Here is a 26,429-nt window from a genome sequence, read left to right on the forward strand (position 1 = left end):
GTCAGTGTTTTGTTGATTTTGTTTATCATAGTTTCTCTTTAGCCTCTTGAAATTCTCAGAATTCTTTGACTATTCATTCAATTTCATTTTAGTAGTAATTTACTGCAAGTTATTTAGGCATTTTACTTCCAAATCTACTGCAATCTATAATTATATGTTGACAAATTGAATTGTCTTTGACTTTAATATATGGAACTACATGAAAGTACCATGCTTTAGCAGCTATCACCTTTCTATCAAGGTTCTAGAAAATGTATCTCGCCAAAAACTTGACAAGCGTAAAAATAGGTATGACTTTAATCATTATTTGCAATTTTTCTTTTTTTTTTCATATTGTTTTCAATAATTTTTATTTTTTTTATTATGAAACCGATCATTTGTTGTAGGCGGAGACATCCAATTTCAAAGCCTTTTAAAAATAGGTATTTTATTATGGACATGTCAGTCAATTAATAAACTTTGTGAACTTGTAAATTAATAGCTAAGATTGACAACATGCTCTTTCATTCTAGGTTTGATTCTTGTTTCCACTTGCTTATATGTGGATGATTGGCCAATGTTCTTCCCTTTTTCTTGAAATTTGACAAGGTATGATTCACTATCTAATCCCATTCTTTCTTTTTTGTCAGTCTAGTTTTACTTTGAATGACATATGAATATTCTCTTTTCTTTAAAGTCTAAAGGGTTTCGATGATGTTGGTATCTAATTTTTTATCTTTGAAGATTTTTCTTGTTTCCTTTATCTATTTGCTCGGGATGATCTAAGAATGAGGCTCTCTTCATGCAATTAATGTTCTCAACTGCTATTGATGGAAAAATCAAAGCTTGGTACTATAATTGTTTCTTCCATGTCATACATGACCGGATTAGATGCTAGGAGAATTACAAAGTTTTTTGAAAATAGGTATTTTATTATGGACTTATTAGTCAAATAATAAACTTTGTCAACTTGTAAATAACTACTAAGATTGATAATGACAACATGTTTTTTCATTCCAGATTTGGATTCTTGTTTTCCCTTGCTTATACGTGGATGATTGACCAATGTTCTCCTTTTCTTGAAATTTGACAAGGTATGATTCGTTATCTAATCCCGCTTTTTCTTTTTCGTCAGTCTAGTTTTTCACTTTGAATGACATGAGAATGTTCTCTTTTCTTTGATGTTTAAAGGGTAGGAATGCTTCCAATGATGTTGATATCTAATGTTTCATCTTTGAAGTTTTTTCTTGTTTCCTTTATTTATTTGCTCTAGATGATCTAAGAATAAGGCTCTGGTATGATGAGTTTTTTTATGTTTATTTCTTTTTGGCAATTTAGTTATTTTCTTAGTAAAATTTTCTTAATTATTTTAACTGTCACACCAATCCACTTTTTCTCTTCAAGTAATTTATCTTCTCAATTGCTATTGATGGGAAAATCAAAGCTTAGTAGTTTAATTGGCTATAGCAGAATCTCTATTTATATGAGAATAACAACTCCAAGCTATAGTATCTTATAATATCCCCAAGCGGGATTAGATTTCTTATCTTCTTTGACTTCTAAGTTATTCCCTATCGGGATTAGTTTTCTTATCTAATATTCCCCAACGGGATTGGTTTTTCTGATTGTATTGGTCTGCACCCTTAGCAGGATTAATTTAGTCTTATCCATATCTTATTAATATTCTCCTAGGGGATTGGTTCTCATAGACCTCAGCAACATTAGTTTTTCAGATCTTATTGGTTTTTTCACTTGCTATCTCTGGGTGGGATTGGAATTCTTATCCTATTAGACTTCTCGATATTGTCTAGTGATCTTGGCTTTCTGATATCATCGACATATCCCCGGGCTATATTATTCTATAACAGCCCCTGGACTAGGCTCTTTTCACAAATATCCCTAGCGGATTGGTTTTCTCATCTTATTAATATTCTATCTTCGGAAGTGACTTGTCTCCTAGTCTTATTAGTATTTTCAATATTATACCTTATTGATTTGCTAGGTCGGGACATTATTGGATTTCTGGTATTCTTTGCTTTCTGGTTATCATCCTCCCGACCAAGGGATCAAACTCCTTTCCTTAGTCGGGACATTATTAGACTTCTGGTATTCTTGGTTCTCTGGTTATTGTCTTCCTGACTAAGGGATTAAACTCCTTTCCCCGTCGGGACATTATTGGGCTTTTGGTATTCTTAGTTTTCTGGTTATCATCCTCCCGACCAAGGGATCGAACTTCTTTCTCGGGACATTATTGGACTTTTGGTATTCTTGGCTTTCTCATTATTATCCTCCCGATATAGGGATTGAGCTCCTCTCCACAGCTGGGACATTATTGATATGCTGTATTGGGATATTATTGGACTTCTGGTATTTCTGGTTTTCTAGTTATCATCCTCCCGACCAAGGGATCAAACTCCTTTGTTCTGTCGAGACAATATTGGCCTTATGATATTATTGACTTTCTTGTTAATATCTGCCTGAGCTCCTCCCATCGGTCAGTATGGATCGTATTCTGGTACTCTAGTATTCTTATTCTTAGCAGTGGATCATTAGTATTCAGGCATTCTAGGCATTTTTCTTCTTATTATCTTAATAGCCGTGAGTTCAAGCTCCTTTTCTCAGTTGGATTATAATTCTGGTACATACAGATATCATTATTATTTTTCTCCCCGGTCAAAATGAAATGGATATTCATTCTTGTATTATGGACATTCTTATTCTTATTCTTATTCTTAGCCGTGGGATTGAGTCCTTTTATCTTGGTCTAATGAAATGGATATTCTGGTATTCTTAACATTTTTTTTATTTTCCTCACGACCAAGGATCTAGTTCCTCTCACCGGTTAGGGCAAGATGGGAAAAGAGGGATTCCTTTTGATTTTTTTACTCAAAGGTAGTAGCTGATATTTAATCTACCAAACTAATTGTTACCATTATTTTTGGGTCATTGAATCCTATAATTTTTTGTACTTTATTCTCTTGGGTTGTAATTCTTTATATATACTGATCAATTCCCTTATGTGCATAGCTTAATTCTATTGAGATATCAAACTACCTCCGGGTGGGATTGAAATTCTTATCCTATTAGACTTCTCAATATTGTCGAGTGATCTTGGCTTTCTGATATCATCGACATATCCTCGGGCTATATTATTTTATAATAGCCCCTGGACTAGGCTCTTTTCACAAATATCCCTATCAGATTGGTTTTCTCAACTTATTGGTATTCTATCCTCGGAAGTGACTTGTCTCCTAGTCTTATTGGTATTTTCAATATTATACCTTATTGATCTGCTCGGTTGGGACATTATTGGACTTCTGGTATTCTTGGTTCTCTGGTTATCATCCTCCCGACCAAGGGATCAAATTCCTTTCCCCGGTCAGGATATTATTGGACTTCTAGTATTCTTGGTTTTCTGATTATCATCCTCCCGACCAAGGGATCAAATTCCTTTCCCCGGTCAGGATATTATTGGACTTCTAGTATTCTTGGTTTTCTGGTTATCATCCTTCCGACCAAAGGATCGAACTTCGTTTCCTGTTGGGATATTATTGGACTTTTGGTATTCTTGGCTTTCTCATTATTATCCTCCCGACATAGGGATTGAGCTCCTCTCTCCAGCAGGGGCACTATTGATATGATGCATTGGGATATTATTGGACTTCTGGTATTTCTGGTTTTCTAGTTATCATCCTCCCGACCAAGGGATCAAACTCCTTTCGTCAGTCGGGACAATATTGGACTTTTGGTATTCTCGGCTTTCTTGTTATTATCCGTCTGATATAATGAGCTCCTCCCATCGGTTTGGATGGATCGTATTCAGGTATTCTGGTATTCTTATTCATAGCAATGGATCGTTGGTATTCTGGCATTCTAGGCATTTTTCTTCTTATTATCATAATGTCCATGAGATCAAGCTCCCTTTCTCAGTTGGATTATAATTCTGCTACATATAGATATTATTATTTTTCTCCCCGGTCCAAATGAAATGGATATTCTTGTATTATGGCTTATTCTTATTCTTATTCTTTGCGTGGGATCGAGTCCTTTCATCTCGGTCCAATGAAATGGATATTCTGGTATTCCTAACATTTTTATTATTTTCCTCACGACCAAGGATCTAGTTCCTCTCACTGGTTAGGGGCAAGATGGGAAAAGAGGGATTCCTTTTGATTTTTTTACTCCAAAGGTAGTAGCTGATATTTAATCTACCAAACTAATTGTTACCATTATTTTTGGGTCATTGAATCCTATAATTTTATGTATTTCTGCATTTTAACTTTACATCTTTCCTATTTGATGTTGATATTTTTGTTTGTCCTCTTCTCATTCACATGTTGTTAATTAATTTCTTTTCCTAAATTAATAATCATTGCTTTCAATAATGGTGTGAAATCGATGACAATTAAGTAGATTCTCTTAGCCTCGGTCCTACTTATGTTATGTTGAAGCTTATAGAAAGAAAATTCTTATGCACTTGTTTGTATATGTTTCTGCTGACCAATTAAATCTTTTGTTGCTTAAATTTGTCAGCATTTGTGATGTAGGTGTTCTAGATATCCGAATGATGTATGATACATTTTAACATCATGTCAATCAATTGTTATCTGAATATTTGGTCGTTTTCTTTGGTTTTCAGTTGCTTCTTTTGCTGTCTATTATTTTATATATATGTCCTTTCACATCATATTATTACTTTAGAATTTATAATTCCATAATATATTGTCATATTTTTGTTATTGCATTTTTTTCTGTCTTTTATCACCCCCTTCATTAATAATATCTAATAATCTTATCAAAATTGATACACTTGGTTTAAGTAAAGCACTGCAAGATGGTTCCATGGTTCTAGTTTTGCTGCTTTTAGAATATATATCTTTATCATTGGAATTTACCTTTGTTGGCTTCCTTGTGAGAATTTTATTCTGTCATTGCTTAATGGATTTATGTGATTGTGTGCCTAGTGAGATGACTGCACCAGGTAATCTTTTTTCACGCCTTCTTGTCTATCTTTGAGCCTTCAATTTGTGTCACCTCCTTGTTCCTAGTAACTGACACTTTTTTTTTTTCATCATCAAGGAAGATTGTTATGTTGGATAGGGTATGTATTGAGAGGACTATTGACTATATCAAGTAAGTTCTTTTCTTCCGAGCAACATGTATGCATGGAGCATGGACAAAATCATTTAGTCATCCTTTATGTGTTTTTGAATGTACTATTTTGATGCACTTAAAGTTCCATATGATGATTTCCTTTTTCATCATTGAAATCTTGGTTTTCTATTAATTCTGAGTCTGGGTGGTTATCTTTTCAATTCCTTTACCTAGATTTTTTGCCTCTCAACTGTTTCTACTTAGGAACTTTGACTATCTAAGTTTAGTACTTTGTGATGTTTCGTATTGATCACTCGAGCACGCATATTTGATTTGTGGTTTGAAATAATGCTTATGACTTAACAATTAGTTTGATTTATATTAGGATTATAATTGAAAGGAATTTCTTGTCTATGGTGTCACCAAAATTTTGCCTTTTCTAGTAATAATTACTCAAATTGAATCTTGATATCTTTTTATCTTATGAGTGAATGTACTGGACAAATTGTAATATTTAGTGATATACCACTCTTGTTTAAAGATCTATTGATATGTCATTGTTTTGCAGTATCTCAGCTATGACAAACAATTCTTTACAGTTTTAAATTCTAATCATATAAACATATATATAAGGTAAGTTAACTTCTATTATTCTAGTTTTATCTTTTGTTTTATGTTTGGCCTATCGGTTGTTTGGTTACTATTTGAACTTTAAATGCTTTTCTGATCATGTCAATAATGTTCTGTTTGATGATATATGATATTTCGTATTTCAGATATGTACTTTTATGGTTGGTCATTCTTGGCAAGAAGTTTTCATTTGCCTATTTTCTCTAGGAAAGTAACTACTCGATGGTGTCTCTGAGTGATAAATGGTCTTCTAGGCCTGAGGTATACCTTCATGTGGAAATTGCTTTATCCATTTATAATTTTCAGTCTCTCTAAATTTTTTGTTGGACTCCCAAATAACATTAGTTAAATTGTTTTTCCCTTTTTCTTTAGTAGGCCTACTCACGTATGTTTAATAATATATTGATTTAGTCATTCTCGTCACTTGTGAGAAATTCTTTTGTGGGAGTAGTGTCAATGCTTTTGGTTTGTAAAATTCATCTTCCTTAACTTTGCTTCCAGATATTTTCTGTTTGCTTTGATCTTTCTTTGAATTACTTGAGATTTACCTTCTTCATGTTAGTCTAGCTCAGGAAACTGCCATCTGTCAAAGGACAATAGAATTCCTAGAATCATGGGCTAATATTAAACAGTGAACTGATACTCACGTTAGTCTAGCTACAATAGAGAATTGCTGTCAGTCCATCTATCAAAGGACAACAGGAGAAATCATGGTCTCAGTGTATGAGCTGTCAAGTAAATTTGATCTTGATCTCCTCCTTGTAGATCTCAAAGTATGAAACTTGGTAGTTTGGTTCTTCTAATTGCCTCTAAGATTTCTACAATTTGGGGCTGATAATATTGGACTCCACCAGAAATTCAGAAATAAAATCCACTATGAATGTGACACGTTCTCAATCAAATATTAGAATAAAAGGCTGAAATCACATAGTAAGGCATAAATATGGAAGCAAGACTGAAGTTGATCCATTTATCACTTATTTAAAAAAAAATTAGCAACTTTTTAAAATCATGCAGATTTCCATTTGGGGAGTTTAGGTGATTTTACATCACATAAACTAGTTTTAAAAAAATAGCTTGCTTATGCTTTTTTTTATATATTGATAGAGAATGGCACCTGTTAAAGTTATGATTATGATGACATAACATAAATTGCTGACATCACTTTTGATTGCTTCTTTTTCACTAAAATTCTTTTTGCTTTTAAAATGAGTATGCTATTTATCTCTTCTTCACTTTGATGGAGCCATGCAGGAAAATGTGCATTTCTCTTGTCTAAGTTGAACTATGATCTTCATAGAACATGATGCTAGTTATAGCTGTATTCTCTGTTGTTTGCTCTCACTTTGATTTGGTCATTTTTGTTCTACCAATCAATATACTCTAACTTTGTAAAACTTCCATAAAGAAATTCATTTGGATTTTCATATACTTTGACCTTGGTTTTGACCACATTGTAATGAAGCTGACGGCTGCTCCCACAAATGAATTATGGTTTTGAATACTAGATCACTTTTATTACTTACTGAAATTGTCTCCAGGCTTCTGGTGTACGTTTTGACCACATTGTAATGAATTATGACATTTAATCCTGATGGGAAAACATTTCTTTGTGGTTTGCATGAAAGTCTGGAAGTACACTCAATTGTTTCATTTTTTAATGACACTTCTCACAAAGCATTAATACCAATTTTGTCCAGGTATTTTCTTGGGAACCAATGGTATGCCATGATAATGTAGATGTGGGATGGTCTAGACTATCAGATACGAATGTTCACGAGGGAAAGCTTCTTGGATGTTCATACAATCAAAGTTGTGTTGGCGTATGGGTTGTGAACCTCTCTGTGCGTATTCTAACTCATTCTATTTGGCTTAAAAATATATTTTTGCTTCTTGAGAAAACATTAAATGGTCACTAAATTTGTAAATATAAAGTTTAATACTAGCTGATATTATGAAATGCAGTGCATTGAACCATATGCAATTGCTAGTCCTAGATTAAATGATCATTCATGCCAAAAGTCTACATTAGATGGTAATCCATCTATGCCAGATGATAACATAAAGTCTAGTATGAGGAGGTTATCAATATTACAGAGTTCTGAAACAAATTCTAAGGAGACAAAATCATTACTAGGTAGGCTATTTGAATAGTTTTTATTGCATTTTTCATTTTATGTGTTTGGAGCAGGTATGAGATATGAATATTTCTCTTTTCTGTAATTGGAGCATGTGCTAGCACGAGAGCACCTCTGGTCGCACCAACATCCGTTTCTTCCTCTGTAAAAAGAAGTTTATCAAACTTCAGTCCACATCCAACCTTCAGACCATCCAAGCAGATATGGTACCTATGATTGTTCCAAGAACTAGCACGATAATACACTTGTCCTCTGATTTTACTATAGACTCTGGGGTTGGTAAAACAATGCCATTTGATATCCAATTAAAATTTACTAAATTTTGGAAGGTGTCAAACATCAAATAGAATTCAGATAAAACAGATATCCATTCAGTCTGGATATTTGAGCAGTAGTAATATTGAACAAAATGAATTTCTTGGCCAAACTCCTATTTCTTTTGGCATTTCAACATGTGTCAGTTGAAACAAATAATTTGGATGGTGTTAAGAACTTGATTAAAGGAAGGATCAGGTCTATCCAATTTATTCAGAGAACCACATTTGCACTTTGATCAGGAAAATTGTAAGTCTGATGCCACCTTATTTTGTTTTGTTAGATTATTCATGATTCCAACTTATCAAGATTTCTTGATATTATTGTTGAACGCTGTTAGTTATAGGACATTCTAAAGCATACATCATCACTATTCTATGTTATTTTGTATTTCTCCTTCAAATGAACTATACTTGTAGATATTAAGTGATCCTGTGATTAAATATTTCTTTACAAATCATGGCATAGATAATGAAGAGAACTTCCAGAGTGAAATTTCAGCATTGATAATTTTCAATCTTGGTTGGACTAATACCAAACTCCCGAGTTGGATCTATATAAATTCTTACCCTATCAAGTGTCACCTCTAAGAAATTAAGTATTCAAGGAAGAATGTATTGAAGGTAAAAAAAAAGAAGCTTGACATTCAAAGAAACTGGTATAGATAAGGTACATTTTGTTGGACACGGGAGGAAATCCATTAAAAAATCAATCAGATTGGTGATGGCTGATTTGCACACTTGCAAGAGAGATGTCCATGTCTTCACTATTGTGGACATATTCGCCGCATGAATTCGACCTTAGCTAAAGGGCTAACTGAATCAACCATAGCCAATCTTGACGAACCGTGTTCAATATTAAATTTGTTTTCGATTAAGTTTCAACCTCTAGGGTATTTAAAGAAATATGAAAGAACATCTAGTTCAAATAAGTCAATCAAGAGCTTCAGGTTTTATGTATTTAGAATTACCTAAGAAAAGTAAAACAATTCTATTTCCTATTACGAGTTTGAAATTTGCATCTTTTTCTTACACGAGAAATAAATCATGCACAATCTTCATCAATACCAAGTACCCTTGCAACATTATATGAACATGATGGATCTTCAGGTATGTAAGGTAACTGGAATTTAATCTTCCTAAGTAATTGGTTTGAATTATTTCCAACCTCATTTGGTTTACGTATGATTTAATCTTTAGGAGAAGATCTTTTACAAACTCCTCATTGACCATGTGGAAGAATTGCTTCCAATTATTTATACACCTATTGTCGGAGAGGCATGCCAGACTCTATCTTTAGGCATCCTCAGGGCCTCTATATCAGTTTGAATGAGAAGTTATTATGTTGCTTGACTTGCTTCCTAATCCAATTACTGAAATTTATGGAATAAATTGAGTTTTCAAAGGAAGGATTCTTGAGGTACTGAGAGACTGGCCTGAAAGGAATATTCAAATTATTGTGGTCATAGATGGTGAGCAGATCTTGGGTTTTGAGGATCTTGTCTGCCAGGTAATATTATACTCAGATTTCTTTGCCATTCCTGACGTGCAATCCATTATGTTGGGATCTTTTCATATGAACTTTTGGCTTGTTAAACTGCAATTTTCTAGGGCATGGGAATTCCTATGGGCAAACTTGCTTTATATAGTGTACTTGGTGGAGTCCGTTCATCTGCTGTGAGTTGTATTTAGCTTTTTATTTCTATATCTTGTCATATACAATTTTTTCACATGCTAGTTTCTGCAGAACGTTCTAGCTTTTTTGTTCTTAAAACAAATTGATAATTTATAGTGTTTACCAATCACTATTGATGTGGGTGGGGACCAACAACGAAGACTTAATGATGAGTTTTATTTTTTTTTTATGACAATATTTTTATGATAATAATGTTTACGATGATAATGTATAATAATTTGCATTTTTTTTATGATAATATATTTTGATTGATATCTTTGCCTTTTAGGTATATGTTGTATTCTTTTGCCTTTTATTTTTTCTTCATCTTGCTTTTCCATTATTTTCTTTCATTGTCTTTTTCTCCTTTGTTTCACTTTGGCTCTTTTATTCTTTTTCTCCATATTCTTCTCCTTATTCTTCTCCTCATTCTTCTTCTTCTTCTACTTTTTCTTTTTTGTCTTACTTCCTCCCCTTTATTTTCTTTGTCATCATCCTTTCTCCTTTGATTTGAATTTTGCCCTCTTAACCTTTTCTTTTGCTTTTTATTCTTTTCCTCTTCTTGCTTCTCCATCATTTTTTTTACCTCCTATAATTTTCTAATCTTTTTTTCTTTATTATCTACCTAATGACCTATATCCATTCTTTCTATCTTTTTCTTTTTCTACATCAAAATTTTCATCTCCCTTTGTTTTCATACTATTAGTATTGTCTTGTTTTAGTTTTATTCTATCTCATTTTTATATCTCCCTTTTCTTATTCTTCTTTCATCATTCTCCATGTCATAGTTTAAAATCTCAGGTCATTTTGCCCAATATAGGCGAAACATCTCGTTCCTCCAGTGGATTGGTAAGCATGTTTTCAGTGTCGAAGTGCTGCTACGAGTCCAAACTCGTCGCGCTAGCTCGGAGATGCATCCAGACGCATCACACGGGATCGATGACGAGTCCGGATGCGTAACACGGGCACAACGATGCAGAATTGGAGGCGTGCTTGTGCTGGTGCCAATCCGCGGGCGGAAGAAGATGTTTTTAGTCTATATCGAGAGAAACAACTCAAAATTTTAAATTATATGACATGGAGAATATATATGAAGAATGAGGTGCCTTATTTTTAACATTTATCCTTTTCTTTTCTTTCTCCTTTATTTATATGACTTTGGTTTTTTATCTTGTTACTTATAGTTTAATTCTAATTTTTCTTAGCATTATTTTTATTTAAGAATCTTTAATCAAACCTTTAATTATAAATTAATAGTAGACAAACCTTATCATTGTTTCAATATTGTCTTTTCTTTTGTAGGTGAAAGTTCTGTGAATAAGATGGAGCAACATGCTAATTGTGTGGGGAAGTATTTATAAGTTCTTCCTTTTGCCTTTGGTATATTTTTTTTTTTGTTATTGATATCTCATAATTTTTTATTATTTATTTGTTATTCTTGTGTAATAAAAATGTAGATATCTCATAATTTTTTTCATAATATTTATTATTTATTTGTTATTCTTGCATAGTAACACAATGAAGATTTAGCAAAAGATGTTTTGCTATTTAAAACATAGGTATCTTCAACATCACTTAATTGGTAGAAAGTTTTCTACCATTCATTTAATAATAATGCAAGATGCTTTGTTGCTTTTCTCATAGCTAGTTCAATTAGTGGAGTTTTTGCTAAACTCAATTTCTGAATGTCTGAAACTCCTTTGAAACAAGTGCTCATCTAAATATGAAGTAGGCAACTGTCTGGAAACTGAACTTTGGAAACTCCCATAGGAATGTTATTTTTAAAGGCAAATTCTTCTTCATTTTCATTTTAGTTTTATTTTATTTTTGCATCTAGATCAACTTTCTTTCTTCGGGTGAGTTGGCTCATACTCTTTAATCTAACGAAAGATATTCTCATACACAACAATATACCTCTATGTGGAACAACTAAGTACTATATGATTTTTCAGAAGGAAAGCATATCAACCTCCAGCAACCTCAAAGAAGCTTTTGTTACGACATTCTCAGAAGGTAAATTTATACTAGGATCTTTCTTGGGTTTACATTCAACTATTTGGAATTATATTTACTTGCACCAGGGGTTCTACTATTACAAACCATGAAGCATGTGAAGAAATCTACTTACTGATAGAGGAACATAATCCAGACTTCAGATTGGAATTCTATTTTCAATACGAACCATTTTTTCCTTGTGTGGGAAACTGACAATTTGTGTACACTAAATGTGTGATGTATTTTCATTATTGCATGTTTGACCAACCTATCTTAAGATGTTTTTTATCTATATGCTAGAGCTTGTTTTTGTTTCGAGGAACTTTAACACTTGTCAAATGCGTTTAATTGGTTTTAAAAATGTAAAAAAAATTTATCTATTCTGTAAAACTATGTAGTATTATTGAGTTTAATTGAGTAAACTATAAACAATTGGGCGTGGCTTGTATATTTTAGTGTGCTTTTCATGTTTGATCAAATTCATCTATCTTGCTTTTTCTTGGCATTTTTTTAGTTGATTGTTAAAGCACCCACTGGACTGGGGTTTGTTAATTTTAACAATTAAAATATATCCTTATTGGTAAAATCACATATGCACTATAGGAATTCATGTTTCCATCTTTTTTTCCATTTTATATGATATTGAGAGGGCATTGGTTATGTTGTGTTTCTGCAAATCCTTTTGATGCTGATTTCTATTTTCCTTTTTCTATCTTTTTGAAGTTGGTTGTGGAGGCTTTAGACTGTTAAATATTCCCAACTAATAGAAAGCTATAGGAATTTATTAACTATTCCACCGTTAGCTTTTTTGTCTCTAGTTTCAAGTATTGTATGTTGTCTTCTTTAGGCATTTATGTAAAATTCTTGTTGATTGTTCACCATTTTAGCAATTCCAAAGTTCCAATTATTTTCCTATTGTGATTACTGTAAAATTCTGATTTCTTATCAGTATTGATTCAAATCTCAAAAAAATATTGTTGGGTACCGTAATATAGCCTTTTCTTTCCCCTATCCTTTTTCTAGAAACTGTGAACAAAAATTAGAAAGGCTAATTTTTTCTGAATCAAACAGTCTTATGTTTTTAATTATGCGTTTTTAGAACTGTATTCTTGTATTTTCAGCCCATGAGCATGGTCTTGTCTGGTGTTGTAGGTTAAGTTGACAAGGAAACTACAAAATGGTGTCACAACAACAGATTCGGTTTTGACTGTCACCCAAATGTTGAGGAAAATATGGAGTTGTTCGCAAGTTTGTCAAGTTCTATGGTAATTCTTCTTGACTTTTACTTGGAATGTGGAAAATTATATCATTAACTTTTTCTGTCAAACTATTTTTGACTTGATGCTACAGGTGAAGGAATGGGTGAGTTATCATTGGCTGATAGGGCAACAATAACTAATATGTCACCTGAATTTGGAGCTACAATGGGTTTTTTCCCCATGGATCATGTGACCTTGCAATATCTTAAGTTGACTGGAAGAAGTGATGAGACTATGAGTATACTTATTCAACAAGCGTGTAACTTGTCTGTACTGAAAATGACATGGTCCCAAACCATTATGTCAGTTTTTCTATTTCGTTTCTTCAACATAGAAATACATATTACCCTTTTAGACATTAATCTAACCATGAAATGATAGGAGAGAGCAAATTTCATGAAAGGGGATGGTGTAAGAAGATACATACTTGAGTGACTATTGAAGTTTAGAAAACATATCCAATGTGTGATAATCACATGAATTTGAACATCTCTAGTGCAACAATCTTGTTGGTTCAAGTGAGCTAAATTGAAAAATTCAAATGATATAAGTCACCTTATCTAATATTCATTTGTTTCAATGTAACACTGCAAATATGAATATTTCTGTGCTTATTTAGTTACTTAATTCATTCTTAGAAAAATTGTTGCTACGGTCAGTCATTTTATTAACTTTAATATTTGTGCACAAGATTGTTTTTTTATTATTTAGACTTTGAATCAAAGATATCTTACTAAACTCATTCGACAGGTGGCTATGATTGAGGCCTATTTGCATCCAAACAAAATGTTTGTTGACTATAAGGAGGTAAGACACTAACCACTTCATTGTGTAACTGTGTTTGTTTGAATGTTTGAGCAGCCTCAGAAGGAAAGGGTTTATTCATCTTATCTAGAATTAAACCTTGAAGATTGTTCAGCCCTGCATTTCAGGTCCTAAAAGGTAGACCTCTGCTGTTATCTTTCAACCTACGCTCCCTTGTTATCCATTTCTTTGTCCAGAAAACCAATGCATTTAATTTTTTTTCTTTTAAATCATGATGGATCTCATGACCGTGTACCCTTAAAAGAGATGAAAGCAGATTGGCATTCTTGTCTTGACAACAAAGTTAGATTCAAGGTGAGAGTCCGTGTATTCCTCACTAGTGGTTAATTGCCTAGTTCCATTTTTTAGCATGGCCATGAACAACCTTCGCTAAGCTGCTTCCGGTATATATACAATCTTTGTTGTTGTTGTTTCTTAAATTTTTATAGTTTCTGCTGCCATTTTCTAAAAAAAAAATTGGGATAGTGATGAAGTAGATGAACTGGTACATTTTAAGCTTGAGAATTGCAATGCTGAAAAAGATACATTGTTTCCTACAATTTCTGAAGTTCATTTATTTAATTATCAAGAACCTATCAGTTTTTGAAGATGGAAGTGTCTCATCAATGCCTTATCTTGCAAAACAATCACTGTCATACTGATTATGACCGGTTGCAAATTATTTACAGTTGTTATCTTGATTATTGTTTAATTCTGAATCTTGTTTATTGTTACTAACCAATTGCTTCTTTTGCAGGGATTTGCAGTGCCCAAGAAATCACAAGAAAAAGTTGTGAAGTTTGACTTTCATGGCCAATCTGTCGAGCTCAAGCATGATAGTGTTGTGCTTGGTGTTGGACTTGTTGCCAAGAAGGCTTGTGAATTGGGTCTTTAGGTTATAGTTGATAAGGGGATAAATATGCCTTTTTGTCCCCTTTTTTTTCTAAAAGAAAAAGGGTCAAGGCCTTACTTAAATTAGATTAACAATATTGTGAATTTATTTGGATATTGTCTGTCTTTGCTATAAGATGATAGTTTGTTGTTGTTGTTTGTTATGTTTATGGAGCATCTCATTGTATCTCATGCTTGCAAATATATTTTTTTTGGTACTTGTATTCATATAGTGATCTTTCTTCCTTTATTTTCAGGTTAAGCCTTGGGTGAAAACAAGCCTTGCCCTGGTATTGGAGTTGTTACCAAGTATTTTCTCAAAGGGTATTATTGATTGAAGTGGTCACATCTGTCAATTGATTTTTCATATTTTTCATGTATTGATGAAATTATGTATAATTGTAGTGGCCTTCAAGAATATTTAAATCAGCAAGGATTCCATATAGTTGGATATGGTTGCACAACATGTATTGGAAATTCTGCGGACCTTGATGAGTTGGTGACTGTTGCAATTTTAGATTACTGTAAGTTGAGCTTAATTGGATAATTGAAACGATGAGGACATGTTACTCTTGTCTTTTGTTTATATATTTAAATTTAAATATTGTCCTTGATTTTTGTTATCAGAGATATGTCATTGATTGTCCAATCTTGAAGTGGCAGCAACATCAAGGTCAAAATTTTAAAGTTAAACTAATCTCAACCATCTTGGCTTTATTGGTTTGTATCTCCTTCAATGTAGCAAGATGAAGATATGTATCCAACAACCCTTGCACACCCAATAAAGGTACATGTTGATTGGCAGTATACTAGTAGTATTTTGAAAATCTGTCAAGTGCTTCATACTGCTTAATTTACTTATCATTTTTACACATAAAAGAATGCCTTTTGTTCTATTTCTTTGACAAGCCATAGTTATGCAACCTAATGATCTTGTTATCGAAATTTTAGCAATGTAAATTTGGAAATATGCTAGTATGCCGTAATTTTTCATATAGGTGTAACAAAAATATAATAGTACTGTAGAATGCCTATACAATGTCAAATCTATTAGAACTGTAGAATGTTAATCTTCCCCTCCTTTCTTGTTTACAATGTTTCATCTCCTTTCCGTGATCAATGGGAACAAAATTTTATATCTCAGCTAGTACTAGCCAGGATAGAACCTATCGTCATCACTACCAGCGAAGTTGAGTTGGTAGGGGTGGCCTAACACAATATTAATGTCAATAAACTGTCAGATATGTTTTGGTCTTGTCATTCAATATCCGATCAACATTTGAAATCATTTTTTATCAATGTAGAAGCTACTGGTTTAGTCATATCAGAAGAATAAGAGATTATATGATGATGATAAATATCACTACATAACATTATTATTAATATTTCTTTACTTAGATTGCATTAAACCTTACAGGGTCTTGCATATGCAAGAATATCATGCTTTTAGTTACACATGCTTTGGTGGTTTTTTCCTCATCTCCACTTTATATAGAATTTCTATCAGCAACTCTAGATGATGAACATATTTTTTGTGCCAAGTGAAGAAATTCTTCTATTTTTAATGAATTCCAATATACTATTTTTCTCTTTGCAGTTTGGAAAGAAAAGTCACCCTGAGTGTGCTTGATTTTCACCGAATAGTGAGTACCTAATTTCACTTAGTTGATGGATTTGTAGAGGTAGGATATCGTATTAATTTTTCCATTCTTGGTCCTTTTTGAATGACAAGTTAATAGTATGACTCATTTCTCCGATTATATTGAGATTTGAAATTATACAAGTGGGAAGCTTAAGAAGGATTTGTTGTATTAGGCCAATGTGAGTAACCCTGAACATTCAATTTTCATTGCCATGAGAAATTTGTATTCACTTTAGATATTTCAAGTAGTAACTTCAGGTTCTTGCCAGCTTTGAAACTTCAATTTATTTTTTATTTGGTCTAGGTGACAAAATACTAAATGTATATTTCAAGAGTTTTCTACAAAGAGTAGCCTTAACTTTGTATCATGCGGATTAACATGTCTTATCCACAATTGAAAGTTTCACTCTGTGTTGGTTGGCATAGGTTAACCCACACAACGTTCCCCTCTCCTTATTGTTGGGGCAATCTGGGTACCCTAAGTTTTGATATTTGGACAAAGGTTTAAGTTAGGTTTATTATTGTATTTGATATGCATTGTGAGTGTGCAGGATACAGGTACAACAAGGAAAGTCCAAGGGTGATCTTGGCAAAGGAGGAAAGTCCAAGGATGAGTCTTGGCGGTGTAAGTCCAAGCATGTAGTCTTGGCAACGTAAGTCCAAGTATGACTTGACAATGGATGTGTAACGCCCGCCCTTCTACTAACCTTAGCTTACAGGACAAACGTTACCCTTTTCTGTATATCGTAAATTTCGACATTCCTACCTATTACATCCTCCTCAGTCCATAAATTTATCCTAACTTGATACGACTTGTAGGACATGACTTGGAGCCCAGTAGAGCTGAAGGGGAGTCTAAAGCTTCTAACAAGTCTGGGTCGTGTGACCCTGACAGGTAATGTACTTCTGGCTGGCGCATGGCACGACCGTGTGAGGATCACAGTGGGAGGCCGTGTGAACTCGCACGGCCGTGCCATGGGCCTTGCGAAGGGTCACACCTTGCTCTACCAAAAGAGTTTGTTCTCCCCTTTTTCACTTATCCTCTAAATTCTGGCAAACCAATAAATTCATCCTAAACAATTAGTGACAATATTTTATGTAAAGCGGAGAGAAGAAAATACTCAAGTTCTAACATGTTCCACACAATTACAAGTTCTCTGATCTCCTTCCATTGTATTTTCCTCAAGCAGTTTTAAAAGCCTGTTCTCTTTAAATGTATTGTTTTATGAGTAGCTGGTACTTACTAAGCATCCGCTTATTGATTTGCATTTCCTTATACTGCAGATAAAGGAAAAGGAAAGCTTGAGTAGGAGGAGGCAGCAGGAGCAGTGTTTGTGTGCGTGTGTGTGACGGAACAATGGAAGGAGATCGGAGAACTTGTAATTGTGTGGAACATGTTAGAACTTGAGTATTTTCTTCTCTCCGCTTTACATAAAATACTGTCACTAATTGTTTAGGATGAATTTATTGGTTTGGTAGAATTTAGAGTGGCAAGGATAAGTGAAAAAGGGAAGACAAGCTCTTTTGGTAGAGCAGGGTGTGACCCTTCGCACGACCCGTGGCATGGCCGTGCGGGTTCACACGGCCTCCCACTGGCTGCTTTCGACCAAGGTGACACGGTCGTGCACCTCTTCCTCTTGGCCCAAGCTACACAACCGTGTGAATGGAATCACACGGTCGTGCACCTCTTCCTCTCGACCCAAGCTACATGGCAGTGTGGATTCACACGGCTGTGTCTCTCTTCCTCTCGGTCGAAGTGACACGGCCGTGTAGGTTCACACGGTCATGCTCCTCTTCTCCTCTGCCAAGGGTCACGGCTGCGTGACCCTCACACGGCCGTGCCCTGCACTAACCGGGAGTACATTATCTGTCAGGGTCACATGACCCAGACTCGTTAGAAGCTTTAGACTCCCCTTCAGCTCTGCTGGGCTCCAAGTCATATCCTACCAGTCGTATTAAGTTAGAATAGATCTATGGACTGAGGAGGATGTAATAGGTAGGAATGCCGAAATTTACGATATATAGAAAAGGGTAACATTTGTCCTGTAAGCTAAGGTTAGCAGAAGGGCGGGCGTTACAGTTTGGTATCAGAGCGAATTCCATCCTTCCGTCACACACATCAAGCATTGATCCTGCATCTTCCATCTAAGAAATTACCGTTTTCATAACTTTTATGTATCTAGTTCCGTTATGATTATTAAGAAATGCTTGTTAAGATTTAGCATGCTTATATATGAAAGTAGTGATGGTAGCAAGTAGGAATGAGAATGGGCTGACATATGTCTCACTGGTTTGATTTGTAAATATGAAGATGGTCAGAGGACGACCTGCTAGATAGCCAAGAGTTAATGAACCTCAACTAGAGACGAATGAGTCTGCACCACCGCCCAACCTTTTGGAACTAGTAACTCAGCTACAGAGCAACAGCAGGTCATTGTCACCCTAACTGCTAATCAACAAGCTTCTCCGGTAGTCCCACCGGAAGCCAATATGGCCGTACCTATCACAGCTGAAGTTCCATCAGTTACACCAGTAGCCCCAGCAAAGGTAGTGAGGTAAGAAGCATACCTCATCCAGTGGCAAAAACTGAAACTAAAGAATTTCTCTGGCACCAATGAACCATGGGATACTCAGGCATGGTTCAAAACCCTAGAGAGCATAATGGAGCTACTGGACTGGCCGAAGGTAGAAAAGATAAAGTGTGCCTCCTTTTGCCTCACTAGAGATGCAAGAAAGTGGTGGGAACGGGTCAAGGCAAAAAGAATAGTGAATCAAATGACCTAATCTGACTTCGAGACTGACTTCTTTGAACAATTCTTTTATATGCGAGTCATGAACAAACACTACAATGAGTTCACGAAATTCCGTCAGAGAAGTTTATCAGTCGACAAAGCCGTGAAGAACTGGTTAGCACAGAATGAGAGAGGGTAACGCTAATGCTCAAGATGTTGAGGCCAGAGATAGCTCTAAATGTGGCTGGCGGAATAAATAGATCGCAGACTACAGAAGAACTGGTTAGTAGCTCCCTGATCACGGAGCATTACCTGAACAGCATCAAGTAGCAGAAGCTAGTACAGATTGAGAACAAAGGTCAAGGGAGTTCTGGCACTCAAAAAACTTAGGGCCACGTAAGAAGGGAGGATCCGTAAGCAAGCAGCCTAAGTATGCCACGTGTTTCACGTGCGGAAAGATGCATCCTAGAATCTGTCGCAAGGGCACTAGTGGCTGTTATATGTGCGGTCAAGAGGGGTATATAGCCAAGTATTGCCCAACCAAGATCCACCTACCTCCAGCACAGCCTGTTCAGTATGGAAACAAGCAGACACAGTTACACATCAGATGCAGGCCGCGTTGGAAGGACCTTATGTTAGTCAAGGAAGATTGGAGGCTCCACCAAGTACTACTAATGCTCGAGTTTTCTCCCTTACCAGAGAGGAGGTAGCAAACGCCTCCACTGTTGTCACAGGTCAGATATGCATTTTTGGTCTATATGCAACTGTGCTATTTGATACTGGGGCAACCTATTCGTTTGTCTCCATGACATTTGTTGAAAGAATAGGTATACCCCCGGAGGTCCTACGCGGACAATTCTTAACGACACTACCCTCGGGAGAGATAATTACATCTACGCACTGGCTACGTGTTGTGCTAGTCAAAATTTCAGACAGAGAACTGTATAGTGATATGATAATGTTGAACATGTCTGACTATGATGTTATTTTTGGGATGGACTTTCTGAGCAAGTATGGTGCTTCCATCGAGTGTCGTAAGTAAAGAGTCCTATTCCAACCTGAGGCAGAGCCTAAGTTTGAGTTTATCGGAGAATCCAAGAAGAGAACCCAGAAATTCTTATCGGCCATAAAAGCTCAGAAAATGTTAGCCGATGGATGTTCCGGGTTTCTAACTCATGTGGTTAATACCCAGCAAGAAAGAGACCAAAAGGTAGAGGAAGTTAGAGTTGTATGTGACTACCCAGAAGTATTTCCGAATGAGTTGCCATGCTTGGCTCCGGATAGGGAAATTGAATTTGAGATCGAACTCATCCCTGGTACCCATCCAATCTCAAAGGCACCCCTACCGCATGGCTCCGGCAGAATTGAAAGAACTTCAGGACAACTACAGGAGCTTCTTGACAAGGGTTTTATTTGCCCTACTCACTCACCATGGGAAGCTCCAGTGTTGTTTGTAAAGAAGAAGGAGGGGTCCATGCGAATATGTGTGGACTACCGAGTGTTGACCAAAGTAACAATCAAGAATAGGTATCCCCTGCTGAGAATTGATGATCTATTTGATCAGTTAAAGGGAGCCACAGTCTTTTCCAAGATAGACTTGCGGTTCGGATATCATCAAGTGAAAGTGAAAGCGAATGATGTGCCAAAGACGACATTCTGAACGAGGTATGGCAACTACGAGTTTGTAGTTATGCCTTTTGGAGTGATGAACGCTCCTGCTACGTTTATGGATTTGATGAACAGAGTATTCAAAGCATATTTGGACAAGTTCGTAATCGTCTTCATAGACGATATCCTTACGTACTCCAGAACTCAGGAAGAACATGTTGAATGTCTAAGGACAATATTACAGATTCTTCAACAGAGCCAGTTGTATGCCAAGTTTTCCAAGTGCGAGTTCTGGCTCAATCAAGTGTCCTTCCTAGGTCACATTATTTCCAAGGATGGGGTTATGATAGACCCGACAAAAATAGAAGCTATGAGTAACTGGAATAGACCCAAGAATGTCAGTGAAATTAGGAGTTTCCTTGGGTTAGCAGGCTACTACAGGAAATTTGTAGAGAATTTCTCAAGGATCACCTCACCACTGAAAGCACTTACCAGAAAGGATCAAAAATTTGAGTGGACAGAGGATTGTGAGAAGAGTTTCACTGAACTGAAAAGGACACTGACCAGTGTCCCAATCCTGACTCTCCCAGAGACTAACGAAGGCTTCGATATTTACAGTGATATTTCTAAATTGGGACTCGGGGTTGCACTGATGCAGAATGGCAAGGTCATCGCTTATGCCTCGAGACAACTCAAGGATTATGAGAACTATCCTACTCATGACTTTGAGTTAGCAGCGGTAGTCTTCGCTCTCAAGAATTGAAGGCATTATTTATATAGAGCTCAGTGCAAGATTTACACAGATCACCAAAGTCTGAAGTATTTCTTCACTCAAAAAGACCAGAACATGAGACAGCGGAGATGACTTGAACTGGTTAAAGACTATGACTGTGAAATCCTCTATCACTCAGGGAAGGCGAATAAAGTGGCAGATGCACTAAGTAGGAAATCTGGTGTCGCTTTATTGTCCTTATCTGCCATGGCCCCTCCCCTACAGAAAGAAATAGAAAATTTTGGACTTGAAATCGTTACTGGGCAACTCTCTACTTTAACATTAGAGGCAACCCTACTTGCAGATATACAGAAAGGGCAGGAGGAAGATCCTATTATTTAGAAAATCAAGCAAGGAATACAAGGAGGAAATGGAGAGTTCCGGGTATCAGACCATGGGATACTATATTATAGTGATCGCTTATGTGTCCCTAATCAAGAAGAGCTGCGCAAGAAAATTCTAGATGAAGCCCATGGAACACCCTATGCAATGCATCCTGGTTCCACCAAGATGTACCAAGATATAAAGGAACGCTTCTGGTGGTCTGGAATGAAAAGAGATATTGCAAGATATGTCAGTACCTGCTTGACATGTTAACGGGTTAAAGCAGAACATCAGAGATCGGACGGAGTTCTGCAGCCTATCCAAATTCCAGAGTGGAAGTGGGAGGATATATCTATAGACTTCATAGTAGGACTACCTAGAACCACGAATGGTTATGATTCTATCTGGGTAATAGTGGACAGATTGACCAAGTCTGCTCATTTTCTAGCTATCAGAATATCCTACTCTATTGAACAGCTAACACAATTGTACGTTAAAGAGGTCATCATATTGCATGGAGTTCCCAAAACCATAATTTCTGATAGAGATGGTCGCTTTACTTCACACTTCTGGGAGTGTGTTCAAAAAACTCTTGGCACTAAGCTACGGTTTTGTACCACATTTCATCCTCAAATTGATGGGAAAACAGAACGAGTAAATCAAGTCCTGGAGGATATGCTACGGGCTTGTACCTTAGATTTCAAAGGGAATTGGTATCGATACCTATGCTTAGCGGAGTTCGCATACAATAATAGTTATCAAGCTACTATCGGAATGACACCCTACGAGGCTCTATATGGGAGGAGATGTAGATCCCCTATCTGTTGGTATGAAGGTGGTGAAAAGAAAGAAATGTGACTCCAGACATATCTTATCGAGGACACCACTAAAGCCATTCGCCAGAGGATAAAAACTGCTCAGAGCCAGCAGAAAAGCTATGTGGTCGTGCGTCGTAGACCACTAGAATTTGATGTTGGGGACTCAGTGTTTCTCAAAGTAGCTCCTATGAAAGGAGTAATGAGGTTTGGAAAGAAGGGAAAATTGAGTCCACGTTATGTGGGGCTATACCGGATCACTAGAAGGGTTGGCAAGGTAGCTTATGAGCTGGAACTACCACAGGAAATGTCAGTCTTTCATAATGTATTTCATGTCTCAATGCTGAAGAAGCATGTTCCTAATGCAAAACAAGTGATTGAGCCACAGACGGTACAGGTTCAAGAGGATCTCAGTTATGAAAGTCGACCTATTTAGATACTAGATCAAGAAGTTAAGAAGCTGAGGAACAAAGAAATACCGTCAGTGAAAGTGTTGTGGCAAAGTCAACAGTATGAAGAAGCAACATGGGAACGCGAGGATGATATGAGATAGAAGTATCCCCAACTGTTCTGAGTTCGAGGACGAACTTTTTATAAGGTATGGGGAATTGTAACACCCGTAAATTTTCTCTATTCTAAAAGAGCAAAAAGAAATAGAAGATAAAGGAAATAAAAATATATTCATAAATGGCCTGGGCTAGGATTTGAACCCGAGACCTCTTAGTTGAGATTGGTTTAAGTAGCCATTAGGTGGTGGTAAAGCATCACATGAGCAATATGAAACAATTCATTATATGTAGATTATATGTGAAGAGATGCTCCAACTTCCACTTAGTATAAAAGGGGTTGGATGAGATCAAAACCTAATCTTCCTCTTCCTTTCCTCTCTAGCTGAATCCTCTCTTGTCCCCTTTGTGGCTTCAGCCAAGATCAAGAAACCTAGCTCCAAGCTTCTAAGTTCTTCAAGTGGAAGATCTAAGAGGAGAGTTTTTGCAAGGATTGGTACACGGGAGAAGGGCGATGAGGAGATTAAGGCATACGAGAGAGGATTTTGGTCTTCCCTACACCTTATAATAGTAAGATCTAGCGAAAGGAGGTAAGTACTCCTCACCTGCAGTATAAGTTGTTCGATGATGCATCTTGTGTTATTGTTTTTATGCATGTAAAGAAGATATCATATTTTTATGCATGTGAAGAAGATGCACGATATGATATGTATGATGTCCTCTAAAGTTTTGGGACTAAGAGCATGTTTAGTGTGTCTTGAATTGCTTCCCATTTAGTTTTGGGTCTAAGAAGTGTATTCAAGTGCCCTAAAGTGCTTCCCTACTATAAGTGTGAGGGGATTAAGCGCACATAAGGTGTTTGGTTAAATGCCAAGCTAGTGCAAGTACAAGAAATTAACAGTTAAAGAAAGTATTTTACTTTAGAAAGGCATGTACTAGACACAAGGTCCATGGGTGGGCTCCTAGATCACCCCTAGGCTCCTAGACTGCCTAGTAGTACCTTGATAGGTTCGGGATTAGCTACCTCTGATCTTATTAAGGATGCGCACAAAGTGGTACAATGTCAGGCCCAAGCAAGTGATTATTATTTTCACTAGTTATGTAATATAACGTTTTCAAAATTCATTGTTTGCTTTAGTGGAAGCATCCCTATGGTTGAGAACCTGAGTTATAAAGCGCAGTATTGAGGAACTCTTTAATAAGCCAAGATTCCAGTTTTCATTACATTACCAGCATGTTTTTAAGTTGTTGTTTTGCATGATAAACCTATTTAAAAATACATGGCATGCACATATTTTCAAATTATGCGTTTTAGCGTGAGTTACTGTCAAGTGCATGTTGTGTTTTCCCTAAGCAGTTTTAAAAGCATGTTTCCATTGTTGTATTTTCCTCAAGCAGTTTTAAAAGCCTGTTCTCTTTAAATGCATTGTTTTGTGAGTAGCTGGTACTTACTAAGCATCCACTTATAGATTTGCATTTCCTTATATTGCAGATAAAGGAAAAGGAGGCAGCAGGAGCAGTGTTTGTGTGCATGTGTGTGACGGAACAATGGAAGGAGATCGGAGAACTTGTAATTGTGTGGAACATGTTAGAACTTGAGTATTTTCTTCTCTCCGCTTTACATAAAATATTGTCACTAATTGTTTAGGATGAATTTATTGGTTTGGCAGAATTTAGAATGGCAAGGATAAGTGAAAAAGGGGAGAACAAGCTCTTTTCATAGAGCAGGGTGTGACCCTTCGCACGACCCGTGGGACGGTCGTGCGGGTTCACACGACCTCCCACTGCCTGCTTTCGGCTAAGGTGACACGGCCGTGTGGAATCACACGACCGTGCACCTCTTCCTCTCGGCCCAAGCTACACGGCCGTGTGGATTCACACGACCTTGTCTCTCTTCCTCTCGGCCGAAGTGACATGGCTGTGTGGGTTCACACGGTCGTGCCCCTCTTCTCCTCTGCCAAGGGTCACGACCGTGTGACCCTCACACGGTCGTGCCCTACGCCAGCCGGAGTACATTACCTGCCAGGGCCACACGACCCAGACCCGTTAGGAGCTTTAGACTCCCCTTCAGCTCTGCTGGGCTCCAAGTCATGTCCTACCAGTCGTATCAAGTTAGGATAGATCTATGGACTGAGGAGGATGTAATAGGGAGGAATGCCGAAATTTATGATATACAGAAAAGGGTAACGTTAGTAGAAGGGCGGGCGTTACAGGATTAAGTCCCGGAGGCGCGATCTCTTGGCAAAGGAAGACCTGACAACAATGACAAGGCTGATGGAAGTTTCAGAAGGCAAGACGTGAAGGATGGGGAGGCATCAGAGGGACGCAAGCTGATGGAGGAGGCTAGAAGGCTAGGTCTAGGTTGGTTGGGCGATGACGAGTGCTGAGTCAATGTACTCGGGGATTAAATCTTAGAATTAGGGTTTACTGTAGCGTTACTGTAGCAATACTATAGCAGTCGACTGATGTTTTCATCCGTCGACTGGTGCAGTCGACCGGGCAGTCGACTGGGAGCGAACAAAATGCTTCTGTTCGTTCGCTTATTATGGAGCAGTCGACTGATGGAAGTATCAGTCGATTGGTATCGAGCCGTTGGATTGTAACGATCGAATCTCCACAGAAGGCAGTCGACTGATGGTTTTGGCAGTCGACTGGCAGGCGGGGTTTTCCAACTCGTGGCCAATATAGCCAAACATTGGAAGTTTGGTTATGGTTGATGAAAATAGAGGTGGTTAACCCCTATTAGAGTTTCCAAGGTCTTCTTGAGTGATCAAGAGCTTGTGCGAGTTTGTGGCGAGGTTTTTCCACCCACAAGGAGGTACTTGGGCTAGTCGGAGGTTTTCCGGGGAGTCATCCACCGACGACGGATCGGGATTGTCCACCTTACATACAGCCGTGGAGTAGGAGCTTTATCTCCGAACCACGTTAAATCAACGTGTTAGGTTTGCTTTCTCTTGTTAGTATTTTTTTTGTATTCCGCTGTGCATACTAACCATTGTAGGAAGCAAACGTTGGGTGAGTCGCTATTCCCTCCCCCCCCCCCCCCCCCCCTTTCTAGCGGTGTCAAGGTCCCAACACTTATTACCTCATTCGAGTACCTTTAAACCTTCGCTATCATGCAAGCACTATGGCACCATATTGCAATCCCATGGATGTTGGCTCCTCCCCTGTGCTTGTTCCTCCGTGCTGAAACTCTAATTAGCATATGCAAGTCCTCTTCACTTTTTACCCTTTTTCTTTCTTTTGTGTAG

At 36.8% G+C, this 26,429-nt stretch overlaps 2 long non-coding RNA genes across 3 annotated transcripts in view; both read left to right on the forward strand.

Moving 5' to 3' along the window:
* The window catches only part of LOC122052115, an 89,295-nt gene that overhangs the window by 525 nt on the left and 62,341 nt on the right, over positions 1 to 26,429 (forward strand). The window contains exons 4-22 of one of the 2 annotated variants that reach the window (XR_006131873.1): positions 207 to 288; positions 387 to 422; positions 513 to 588; positions 1,000 to 1,073; positions 5,059 to 5,112; positions 5,911 to 5,964; positions 7,404 to 9,665; positions 9,767 to 9,832; positions 11,133 to 11,210; positions 11,783 to 11,843; positions 12,978 to 13,090; positions 13,176 to 13,187; positions 13,835 to 13,891; positions 13,946 to 14,026; positions 15,037 to 15,103; positions 15,185 to 15,303; positions 15,407 to 15,452; positions 15,522 to 15,566; positions 16,377 to 16,422. This is a non-coding gene — a long non-coding RNA (uncharacterized LOC122052115). Of the gene's footprint in view, positions 1 to 206; positions 289 to 386; positions 423 to 512; positions 589 to 999; positions 1,074 to 5,058; positions 5,113 to 5,910; positions 5,965 to 7,403; positions 9,666 to 9,766; positions 9,833 to 11,132; positions 11,211 to 11,782; positions 11,844 to 12,977; positions 13,091 to 13,175; positions 13,188 to 13,255; positions 13,387 to 13,834; positions 13,892 to 13,945; positions 14,027 to 15,036; positions 15,104 to 15,184; positions 15,304 to 15,406; positions 15,567 to 16,376; positions 16,423 to 26,429 lie in introns of those variants that run through there. The other variant, XR_006131874.1, reaches the window with a different exon arrangement.
* LOC122052127 lies at positions 14,123 to 14,943 on the forward strand. Its single transcript, XR_006131903.1, has 2 exons — positions 14,123 to 14,203; positions 14,646 to 14,943. It is a non-coding gene; the product is annotated as an uncharacterized LOC122052127 (long non-coding RNA).

Source organism: Zingiber officinale, chromosome 3A (assembly GCF_018446385.1).
Source record: "Zingiber officinale cultivar Zhangliang chromosome 3A, Zo_v1.1, whole genome shotgun sequence".
Taxonomy (NCBI): Eukaryota; Viridiplantae; Streptophyta; class Magnoliopsida; order Zingiberales; family Zingiberaceae; genus Zingiber; species Zingiber officinale.